Source organism: Peromyscus eremicus, chromosome 6, assembly GCF_949786415.1.
Source record: "Peromyscus eremicus chromosome 6, PerEre_H2_v1, whole genome shotgun sequence".
NCBI classification, from domain to species: Eukaryota; Metazoa; Chordata; class Mammalia; order Rodentia; family Cricetidae; genus Peromyscus; species Peromyscus eremicus.
The window spans coordinates 30,042,387-30,054,748 of record NC_081421.1 but is presented as its reverse complement, the minus strand read 5'-3'; positions in this window follow the sequence as shown (position 1 = coordinate 30,054,748).

Sequence of the window (12,362 nt, the reverse complement as noted above, 5' to 3'; positions counted from 1 at the left end):
GCCTCATCTTCCTGGGGGTTTCTGGACCTTCTCAGTGTGTCTCAAATAGTTATTGTCTCTCCACATCTTACCAGACCTCTCAGCTTGCTTAATTTTACATTGATTACATTCCTCTTAATTTTTTTTAGAAATCGACTCAATGGCCAATCCTTCCTTGGTTCTTTCTAGCTGTGTCTTCCATCACTCTCATGGGTTCCTATTTTCTGCTCTTTCATTCAGTGTGGGTTTCATCCGGAGATCTGAAAGACTGGGTAGTCTTGATGGTACCTTCTAATGGGAATAAAACTTTCCTCCCACTTGGTGTCTAGAAGATGGAGCAAATGGCCCCATTTGCCACTTAGATGGATAGTTAATGAGCAGTTAATGGAGAGCTAATGAGGAAACTGTGTGTGGTTGTCTCCTTGACAAGAGTCAGATAAGTGTCAAAGTATTTCTCTAATGTTTACTGAAAATGGTTTTTCAATAGCTGGGTGACCGCTCATGGAGCCTTGTACCTGGAGATGGGTGGCGATCACTTGTGACGTATAGAAAACTATTGTTTATATAATTATATGTTTGACTTGTGTTTTGGAAGGATATGAGCCCAAGTTAAATAATGTACCCGTCCTTTGCTTGGCTCATAATGAGCTTCTACTCAGCAGTTCTGGGAGTAGTTCATTCTGTCCCTGTATTACTAAGCCCAAAATGTTTCCTTTCCTTCCGAGTCTACACCTACAAGAGATGATTGGTTGGCCTCTATTCTTTTATTTAGTTCAGTGTTTAGTTCTTTATCTGACATGTGTATTGAAGATGTAACTACGTGGCAGGCCCTGAGTATGATGTTGGGGATGAATTGATGAACATAGCCAACACCAACCCATCTCTTACAGAGTTCTCAGTCCAGAAAAGGGACAGGTCAAGTTAGACACTGCACTGCATGGTTGTCCTTAGGAGGAGATGGCCAAGCATGGTCTTGATGAATGAAGTATGTACACTCTCCCATCTCAGTATTCACCAGAAATGGCCATCTCCAGGTTCAGTGGGAAGAACTCTGAAATTGGTTTCAAGTCGAAGCCTCAGGCCCTTGTATAGTGATTATGTTACCTAAATACACTGTTAAATTTCCTGAGCCTCATTTTCCTCATCAAGAATACGGTAGTAATAACAGATATCAGGCAGGATTGCCACAGGGCTGATTGGAAGTAATGCCTGGCATTCAGCAGGAGCTTAGAAAATGTTAGGTTTTTCCACTTGGAGGAAATGGTAGATTTTTTTTGTTCAAACTGGCCATATCAAGCCATTACGTGTAATTCATATCATTCTTAAAAAGTTCTTTTCAGAAGTGGAAAATACATTTCTACATGATCTTAATTAATCCACTATTCCATAATTCATTTCCTAATGAGCTTTTCAAGTGGATAATGACAACTGGTGTTCATTTTGATCCCTCTCTGCTACATATTTAAATCCAGCTTAATTGTTAAACATTTCACTCTATTGGGCATCACACACACACAGCTGCTGTAAGAAAACCTGCTCATGACTCATGTGAGCTGCCTCGACTGGTACAAATGACACATTCATGTTGCAACTGTCACTCATTCTCTGAGCCTGTGTTAACTACCAAGACGATTTCAGCTAAGAATCAAGGGGAGACGTTCTAATGGGAGCGCTTTCTAGAGACCTGGAGATGACAACGCAGACATGAAGAATGAGGTACTTCTATTTAACTATGTGACTGACACATTCATTCATTCCCAACAGGGACTCTTCATAGATCTCTACTTACCAGAGAGAAGACTGATATTCAGAAAAGCAACATTTTCCAGACCACATAGTACAAAGCAGTGTGAAGCAGAACTTCATTCCAAGGCAGTTCTCCTCCAAAGCCAAAGCCCTTTCATCCTGTGTGCCTTTGAACAAATCACACACCCAAGCCCACATCAAAGGAAGACAAGCTGTTGGCTGAGTATTGTGGCTATATTCTTATTTTTTCCTTGAGTACTACATTTTTCATCACATCAAATTTGAGAGGATAGCGGAAAAACAACAACAGCAATGACAAAAAATGACCCACAGGAAATAAAACACAGTGATCAGAATGGGGGTGGACAGGCCCACGTAGACTTTACTAATAACCATCTTTATGGCCATAGATGAATTTGTTATTTTTCTATCTCTGTCATATATGAAATGAGTATAACAATAACAGGATTTTCCTCATAGAACTTTTGTGATAAATGAGTTAATGTGTTACATGCTTGTTGATAAGATGAAATAATGTTTATATGTAATACATGCTTGTAGTTAACTGCATATATGCGACATGGATATCTGCAAGCTGTATGTGTGAAGGTGGTGTGACATTATGTAGGTGAATTAATGTATGAATGACATCAGCAACGTCAAAGCATTGTGTATTGTGTTTATAGGGAATGAGTTAAATACATGTTAAATTGACAAGAGAATGGGCTTAGTTTAAAAATTGACACAGTTTTATATTTTGTTGGTTAGTGCTTGTCAACTCAATGCAATCTTGAGTCACCTGGGGAGAGGGAAACTTGCCTGAAGGAATGCCTCCATTAGATTGCATGTCTACAGGGCATTTTCCTGATTACTGGCTGTTGTGGAATGGCCCCACCCACTGTGGGCAGTACCCTCCCTGGGTAGGTGGTCTTGGGTTGTATAAAAACAAACAAACAAAAAACATGTAGCAGGAATCTTAAATGGTCTTATTAATAAAATCAAACCTGGAGCCAGATATTGTGGTGAATGCTGGAAGAACAGAGAAGCAGAACAAGCCACAGCTACCTCACCTTGCCAATTCCTCAGCTGATCCTGTTTCCTCAGACTGGAAACCTCTGAGTCCTCATCCAGAATGAATCTCAGCTGAACTGCTGCTCCAAAGCCTGAAAGCTTAACCAGCTAAAAGCTTCTAGTTTCTGGTCTTAATGCCTTATATACATACCTTTCTGCTTTCTGCCACCACTCCCTGGGATTAAAGGCTTACTTTCTGGGATTAAAGGCATGAGTCACCATGCTTGGCTGTATCCTTGAACACACAGAGATCCAGGTAGATCTCTGCCTCTGGAATGCTAGGATTAAAGGCGTGTGCTACCACTGCCGATCCTGTATGTTTAATATTGTGGCTGTTCTGTTCTCTGACCTTAGATAAGTTTACTAGCGTGCACAATATTTTGGGAAACACAATACCACCACAAAAACAAGCTGAGCAAGCCATGAGGTACAAACCAGTAAGCAGCACTCCTCCACGACCTCTGCTTCAGTTCCTGGCCTCCAGGTTCCTGCCTTGAGCTCCTGCCCTGACTATCCCTGGTGATGGACTGTAGGCTGTAAGCTGAAATAAACCCCTTTCTCTCTAAGCTGCTTTGGTCATGGGGCTTTATTACAATAACAGGGAAGAAAACTAGAACAAATGTGTTTGGTAGACATTTATGAATCTGTAATATTTTTGTGAACCAGAGTTTAACTAGGACTAGCATAGGTAAGGAATTACTTATAGGAGCACGGTCACCTTACTAGTGGCCACACCACTGGAGAAACTGTTTCTCCCTCTCCCAACTACCACGTACAACCTACAAATCCTCAGGGAGGATCTCCATGACAGAATAACAATGGTTCGATCTTGGAGCTGCCCACAAAACAGGTTCCACAAAACCCACCCTCCTCTTGCTCTTATATCCTTTCTATTCCATCTTCCAAAGTATTTATTGAGCCTCGAAGGAGAGATGTATGTGATACAGATATCCTATTTAAGGTTGAGCTTTCAATGGCCCCAGCATGGTTACTTGCAAAGAGTTTCTTCAGTACCACTGCCCACAGCAGGAAGAAGTTTCTCTGACTAAAACTGACAGTAATCTACGGGTTTGAGTGAGAGTGGGCTCTATAAGCTCACGTACTTGAATGCTTAATCGCTAGTTAGTTGATCTGTTTGGGAAGGAGTAGGAGGTGTGGCCTTGTTGGAGGTGTGTCATTGGGGTGGGCTTTGGGGCTTCAAAAACCCATGCCAGGACCAGTCCCTGTGAACCCCCTCCTTCGGGTCAGGATGTAAAGCTCTCATCTACTGCTCCAGCACCATGCCTGTCTGCTCCCCATCATGATGATCATGGACTAACCTTCTGAAACTATAGCAAGCCCCCAACTATATGTGCTCTTTTATAAGTGTTGCCTTAGTCATAGTGTCTTTTCACAGTAATAGGACAATATCTAAGACAAGTCATAAACATATATAACAAACCTTAATTTTTCAAGGAGAAAGGAGTGAAGAAATTGATCTGTAATGGAGGCTCTTTCACTTCTGTTTGTCATACATAACACGAGGGAATTCAAAGAGTGAATCAAGGTTTCTTTCATCTAAAAAATATTTTATTCTTATTTGGAAAATTGCCATTAAGATTTGTTCCTGTGAGTTACTTGACTTCGAATCTGTCTTTGGTTAAATATAATTTCTATTTTATGTTCTGTTGCTTTCTTCAATGAAGTACTCAGCAACGCTCATGGGAAATCTAGGGAAATCAAGCGAGGGGAGATTTAGCACCAAATGGGAAGGCAAATAAAAGTCACTGTTGATCTTGGCAAACGACTTGCACAGACCTGTGTAGGACAGAGTGGAACTTCGCCTCTTTTGCTTCTTCCACACAGCTTTGCCTCTCTCTAAGCCTCTTTCCAAATGATGTGACTGTGGGAAGTTTTAGATGTCACAGCAAGTTGGTGAGAGATACTTTGGGGCAAGGAAATAGGTATAGTGGGTGCCACCCTGCCCACCACAGTGGTCACCGAGTGCACTGGGATTAAGCTTGTCCACAGCCTCTTCCAGTAAGGCCTGTGACCATGCTCATATGTGGAAATGATCTGTTCCTAGTGTTCAGAAGCCAGAGTTCTCGGCCTCAGACTGGGTCTGTCATGATGGCTTCTGTGCCCACCAGAAGCACAAAGGTTGTTTTGCTTTGAATACTCCGGTCGGCTGAGGAGGCGGCGGTAAGGGCCTAGGGGATCTTGGAGGGAGAATAGCCGAGTCCGTGCTCCCTAGCTGCTCTCTTGTGGTCAGCGTCATTACTGGTATAAACTGGTCAACCCCTCGCAGTCTCAATCTGCATCTGTAGACTGGAGCTGTCAGTGTGGCCTTTTACGTTTACTGTGAGAGTTACTGCAAGAGGCTAACACTATTTGCACCTGTTTTAGTTCATTGTCTATACCTGTCGTTAACATTTCCATCATCCTCCTAGCTGCTCTGGGGTCCCATGGCTGCACATGTGCATTCAGGCAAAATGTCTAATCACCCCAGGGCCCTGTGTCCTACATAATCTACGCAGAACATGGCCACATAATCTAAGCGAATGCAAGGAGTGGCCATGTAAGCCCCTATATGCATGTGCGAGCTTACCCTTAAAAGCAGACTCCACATGTTGTCTGTCCCCTTTCTACCACACCTCTCTTGGGCACTGCTCACTCTCCCTCTTTTCCTATTCCCCTAACAAAACTCTTAAAGTGGGTTTCCTTCTATCTTATGGTCCATTCCTGCGCTCAGTAAATAACACCCATTTATTTACATGCACACGGAAGATTGTGTTTATGTTATAAACACAAGTATTTACTTATCCTAATATAGATAACAGGCTGAATTAATTGCTATGCTATTGTCCTGACTGGGGATTTTAGAATTCAGAAAAATTATTAACTGATTATTACCATTTTATTATTTTATTGTAAGAAGAAGGTGTCCAATCCCCTGGAACTGGGGTTACTGACAGTTGTGAACCGCCTGACTTGGGTGCTGGTGACTGAACTTGGGTCCACTGTGAGAGCACTGTGCCCTCTTAATGGCTGTTCAGCTATCTCTCCAGCACAGAGTATTAGCTTTTAAAAGCCAAAAGATATAGCAAAGATATTTTGTGCTAGATGCAAATTTTTAAAAAAATATTTATTTGTATTTTATGTGTATAAATGTTTGTCTGTGTGTCTGTATGTGCACTACACGTGTGTAGGGCCTGAAGAGGCCCCAAAGACAGCTGTGACCTGGAATGTGGGTACTGGGAACTGAACCTGGGTCTTTTGCAAGAGCACCAAATGCTGTTAACTGCTGAGCCATCTCTCTAGCCCCAGAGATGCCAATTTTGAAAGTGGATGCTTTGTTTTGTTTGTTTTATTGGATTGCTTCTCTTCCGGTTACAGACAAAAGGCCATTCAGAAGCAAATCAGTCCAGAGGGAGAAGCATTCTTTTGCAGAGTATATCAGTGTGGCTTTTTAGAGCCCCAAGGGCAGTGGGCAGCTGGAGAAAAGGGCACTTTAATTTCTAAGGCTATTTAGATGCAGTGCGAGGTGAGACTGTATTTAAAGATAAAGGAAAGAAATGTTTCTTCTTCTTCTTCGATGGTGCAGGTCAAGGCAAGCCTGTTCAAATGTTTGAGTCTACGGTGACAGGCTGTTGAGAAATAGTAAATTAGACAATCAATCTTTTTCTTTTTAGATCCGTATCTTCACAGTTGTCTGGAAGATGCTGATGAGATGATGATTCAGTTAGAGGGAGTCAGCAGACGATCTAAATGACTTGAAAAAACTTGGCTAAAGAGCTCAAGTTCCCTACGTTTTGTGGCATATGGTTCTGGGCTCTAAATTAGGAACTTACTATCCAAAGGACTAGGAGGAACCATCTATGAAGGAGAGCAGCTGATGGGACTCAGGGCCTAGAATTCTCTGACCCTTGTTCCTCAACAACCTACTCACTTAGGAAAGGCCGCAGGCATCAGGGACCAGAAGCGATTGCTTTCATGCCTCACTCTCTGTGCTGTGTGACTGGTGCTAAATAGTCAACCTCTCTGAATCCCAATTTCCTTATAACTAAGGCTGCAATGTTTATCTCTAGTAATTGTTGTACTTCTGAGAGAGATGTGTTGAGAGCCGGGAAATTTGACTAGCAGGAATGAATGTAAATTCTTCCCCCACTTCACCCCCAACCTACTGAAAGAAATGAGCTGGTCATTATGCCCAACATCTGCCAGAAACCAGAACCAGAGAGCTGTCAGGTCATGGAGTTGTTTCCTGAGGAAAACGGACTTGAGCCAGCAGGGAGCAGTGACTGAGGCACTTAGAGGAGTCAGGTGCATGGAGAGAAAGAGGGAAGTCAGCTAGACAGAAACCGAGAGGCACCCATCCTTCCCCCTTCCTCACGCGCTGTCTGGTCAGTCAGCCAGCCTGTTGTCAATATGTCCTCATCATACCTGAGAGAAGCACCCGACCGACCAATGGGGAGCGTGAGAGCGGTCGTCACTTTAAAATCTCTAGTAGCTGCATTCAGAATTCAGAGAAGTGGGGGAGATTAATTCTGATAGTGTATTTTATTTAGCCTAATGTTCCCTAAGTATTAGCATTTCAACACACAATAAAATTACCTCTGGCACAGCGTACCCTTTAAACCAAGGTTTGATGTTTATTGTGGTTTTATACTTGTAACTACTGCGCTGAAGACTCACTCACCACATTCAAACATCAGTGGCTACTGCCTGGGGTTATTTTAGAATCTGTAGTCATGACTGTATCACTTTTAACAACAGCAATAAAGTCTCCATTCTTTCCATGTATGCAATAGGTCCTGTGTTTTACATGAATCCTGTCATCCACTTAATTGTCACCTTTGTGAGGTTTAAAAGCATCCTGGAGACAAGTCTCTGGGCATGTTCTTGATGGGCTTTCTGTTGTGATATTACATGTGCTGGTGGGTAGGTCCTGGTGGGTAGAGCCAAGGTGCCCCACGGCAGGTGGAGGACAGAGATGCCATACAGACAGCGCTCAGTGAAGAGTTTTATTTGGTAGGGTGGAGAGAGAGTGGGGAGAGAAAGAGGGAAAGAGAGAGGCAGAGAGAGAGGGGGGATGAGGGGTTCAAGAAGTGCGCGCACTTCATGGGAGAAAAGCAGAAGAAAGAGAAATGGGCGGAGTTTCCCCTTAAGAATAGGCTTCTACATCAGGGCATAGGGTGGCACCAAAGCGCAGATCAGAATCTGAGTCACAACACCAATGTTATTTATTATGCGGCGTTGTTTAGCATTTGAGAGAAACACGAGACACAACAAAACCCACTCTAAGAGTTTATTAGGGCAGAGTAAAGAGGGGGTGTGGAATAGGCCTACTGGAAGCCAACAGTGTGGGAGAAGGAGCAGGGAAATGGGTGGAATCTGCTTGTATGGGCCTCTCCCCGCCAGCATGTGCATAAGGGCCTACTGAGTTACTCCACTCATGCGCATGTGGTCACAATGTGCACAAATTATGTGATCACACAGCGCATGTCTTACGTAGGACATGAGGCCCTGGGATGACTAAGCATATTGCCTGGCTGCTGGATAGCGCATGCCTGATCATGTAGCTGGGGGAGTGGCTAGGAATCCTAACACTTTCTGGATTAGGTTATTGAGGTGGAAAGACTTACTATAAAAATGGGCTACACCATTGCATGGCCTGGGGTTCTGGACTGAATGAAAACTAGAGGAGGAGCTCAGCTTCTGCATGCATCTCTCCCTGCTTCCTAACTGTGGATGCCACATGGCCAGCATCCTCAAATTCCTGCCACCATGACTCCCCTGCCATGGTGGACTATATCCCAGAACGATGAGCCAAATGAACCCTTCCTTCCTAAGCTGCTGTTAGATAGTTTGCCACAGCCACAAGCAGGCTAATAACCCCATCAGGTAAGTGTTAGCACTCACTTATGTTTGCTGAGCTTAGGAGAGATTAAATAGCTTACTCAAGATCATGTCTTTTTTTAAAATTAGTCATTTTTGAAAAACTTATATTCTCTTATCGTATATTGCATCCTGACTGCAGTCTCCTCCATCCCTCCAGATCCTCTGCCTTCCCTCAGAAAAGAGCAGGCCTCTCAGGGACATTAACCAAACACAGCAGAACAAACTCCTATTAGACCAGGCACATACCATCACATCAAGGCTGGATGAGGCAATCCAGTAGGAGGAAAAGGGTCCCACAAGCAGGCAAAGGAGTCAGAGACAGCCTTTGCTCATGTTTTTAAGTGGAAAAACCAGGATTCAAACACATGTCAGTTGGATTCCAACTCCCATCACACTGCCTCTCCCAAGTTACTGGATAGTCTACTGACTGCTTGGCTTGCTTGCCTATCAGGATATTTGGATAAGACTGTGCCAAAATAACCACTTCAAATTTTATTATTTATGTTTATTTTATCATCATTACCAAATAACTTACATTGCAGCCATTCTGTGTGTGTGTGTGTGTGTGTGTGTATGTGTGTGTGTGTGTGTGTGTGTGCAAGTGCATGAGCATATATGTGCATGTGGAAACCAGAGGTGAACAGGGTGTCATTTCTCAGACATCATTCATCTTAATTTTTTTTAAAGAGTCTCTCACTAATCTGGAGCTCCCCAAGTAGGCTAGGCTGGTAGGTCAGTGAGCACTAGGGACCTACTTGTCTCTTCCTCTCTCATTCTGATAGTGCAAGCTCAGGCTACCATGTCTGGCTTTTTTACGTGGGTTCTGGGGATGGAACTCAGATCATCATGTTTCCAAGCAAGCACTTTACCAACTGAGTTGTCTGCCCCAGCCCACTCCGCCCCCACAGACACTCTCAACCTTCAGGAAAACTTGAATCTAAGTTCTTCTTTCATCACATCCACGAGGAACTTTGAACCACTCATTTCCTCTTGAGCCTGAACTTAAAGGATGTGGTTGGGGTGAAGGGTGGGGTGAAAAAGGCACCAAATTGCTGTGGTTTGCAACAGCTTATTATATGCTATAAAGAACCCGAAGAAGAGAGGGTCCTAAGAACCCCAACCCCAATATAAGCCAATAATCGATGTTTAAGGAGAAATGTTCTGCTCTGGTTTGATCACTGCATACTGAATAGTAGTTATTGAATTATCATACTCTAAATGCATAAATTATTACATACCAATTTAAAAATAAGATAATTTAAGAAAATACTGTTGGAAAAATATCCTCAAAAGGAATGAGATTTTATGAGAAAGACTAATCATAGATGTAGGGCAAGGAGTGTGCGAGGTGAATCATACCAGGTATCAACCCTTCTGAGAAAGACTTTCTTGATTATTTCCAAAGGATTCAGAGCCCAGTGTGAAAATGAGGCAAGACAGGCCCCCCTGGGAATCAGTCAGGACAATTAAACTGGATGGATATACAGCAAATTATTTAACCCATGGCTTCACAGGGTTATTTAAAAATAATTTAATATGTATGTGCATGCACATATGTGCTTGAAATGATGAGTATGCATGTCTTACAGAACACGTATCTGGCTTCCAAATGGTGTAGCTTTGACGCAACTTTTTTGAATGTTGACCATGTGCTTGACTTGTCCATTAAACTTTGTCTACCTTATTTTTTTTTAAGATTTAACATGTTTTTATTTGTGTGTGTGTGTGTGTATGTGTGTGTGTGTGTGTGTGTGTGTGTGTGTGTGTGTGTGTGTGTGAATACATGTCACATGTGTGCAGGTACAAGTTGAGGACAGAAGATGGTGTCAGATCCCCTGGAGCTGGAGTTACAGGTCGTGGTGGGTGTTGGGGACTGAACCCCAGTCCTCCGGAAGAGCATAAGTGCTCTTATCTGTTGAGCCATCTGTTCAGCCCCATATCCATTCATTTTAAAATGAAATTATTGGAATAGGTGGGATTTGAGTGAGTAGTTCCTTCTAATGCAGTCCTGCCAAAGCTTCAGTTGTGTTAAGATAAAAAGATTTCTTAAATTTTTGTCATTCTTGCCTTATTTAAAATGATACTGGGCTGAGGAAATGGCTCTGTGGTTAGGAGTACATGTTGGTCTTGTAGAGCACTCAAGTTTGGTTCCCAGCACCCACACCAGGCAGTTCACAACCTCCTGTAACGCCAGATCCAGAGTATTCCCATGACCTCTTTGGCCTCTGTAGCCACCTGCACTCACATGTGCACATACCCCCCACAATTAAAACAATAATGAATAAATCTTTCAAAGAATAATTCAAGCCAAAATAAAGGTCCCTTCAAATCTCCTTTGCCCTGTTGCTTTCAAAATACGTTGATGAATGGAAGGACACAGAGGAATGACTGCAGAGAGGGAAGTGGTCATTAGGGCTTTGCTTTTTTGTGTTTGTTTTTTAAGACAGGCTTTCTCTGTGTAGCCCTGGCTGTCCTGAAACTCGCTCTGTAGACCAGGCTGGCCTTGAACTCAAAGATCTGCCCACCTTTGCCTCCCAAGTGCTGGGATTAAAGGCGTGTGTACCACTGCCTGGCAATCGCTGTTTTTAAAGAGATGTCTGTAGCAGTACTTTCTCATCAGAACCACCAGCTCACAAATAACGACTTGGAGACTTATTATTAATTATGGAAGCTTGGCCTTAGCTTAGGCTTGTTCTCAACTAGCTCTTATAACTTAAATTAACGCATTTATATTAATCTATGTTTTGTTACATGGCATTACTTCATCTCTGTACTGCCTATTCTACTTCCTTCATTCTGGCTGGTGACTCTACCTTCCCTTCTTCCCAGAGTTCTCTCTGCCCAGAAGTCCCGCCTATACCTCCTGCCTAGCTATTGGCTGTTCATCTTTTTATTACACCAATCATAGCAACATTTCTTCACACAGTGTAAAGAAATATTCTGCAACAGATACCTGCCAATGAAAAGAAAATGTGGGAAAGGTAGCTGCCACCTGAGGACATATCCTGGATGTCCTTCCTGAGTCCCCAGCCAGGTCCCCATTTCTAAGGAATTTACTGAGCATTGGAACAGTAGGTAACCAGAAAAAACAAGATGACAGATCAACTAGAAGATGGATGTGCTCCTCATGCTTTGTAGGACCCACTCCAAACTATAACTGTTTGGAGTGTTGTTATAACTATAACAGCATCTACCTGTTGTCAGTGTCACAGAAGCCTTTTGTCACCTGAGACTCTCCCTTCTCCATGTGTCAGCTGCACAGTCTCCTTGGAATATGCTAAATGAGGAGTTGCCCAGCCACTGGTTAAATGCCTCTAGGGGTAGAGAACTCATGGATATAATCCATCCCATTGTGAGACATTCTGTTTAGTTGAAAATGTTCACTTAATGTGAGCTGGGATCTGTCTCTTCAGAATCCCTTTACTCCTCTAGCTATACTCTGGATTCTTTTCCAGATATTTTAAAAAAGCTGTTTGATCTTGGTAACACTGCTTCTCTATGAACTGCACGTACTCCAACTGCTCTCCCTATGGTGTGATCTTAATTCCTCTTCTTATTCTGGTCACCTCCTCAGACCCTGCTCTGATGCTTAATTTCTCTCTCCCAAGGTACTATGGGAATTCCAGTATCTGTTATTCAGTGGTACTCTGTGTATTTTAATTAATGTAGGTGCTATACACTGCTAC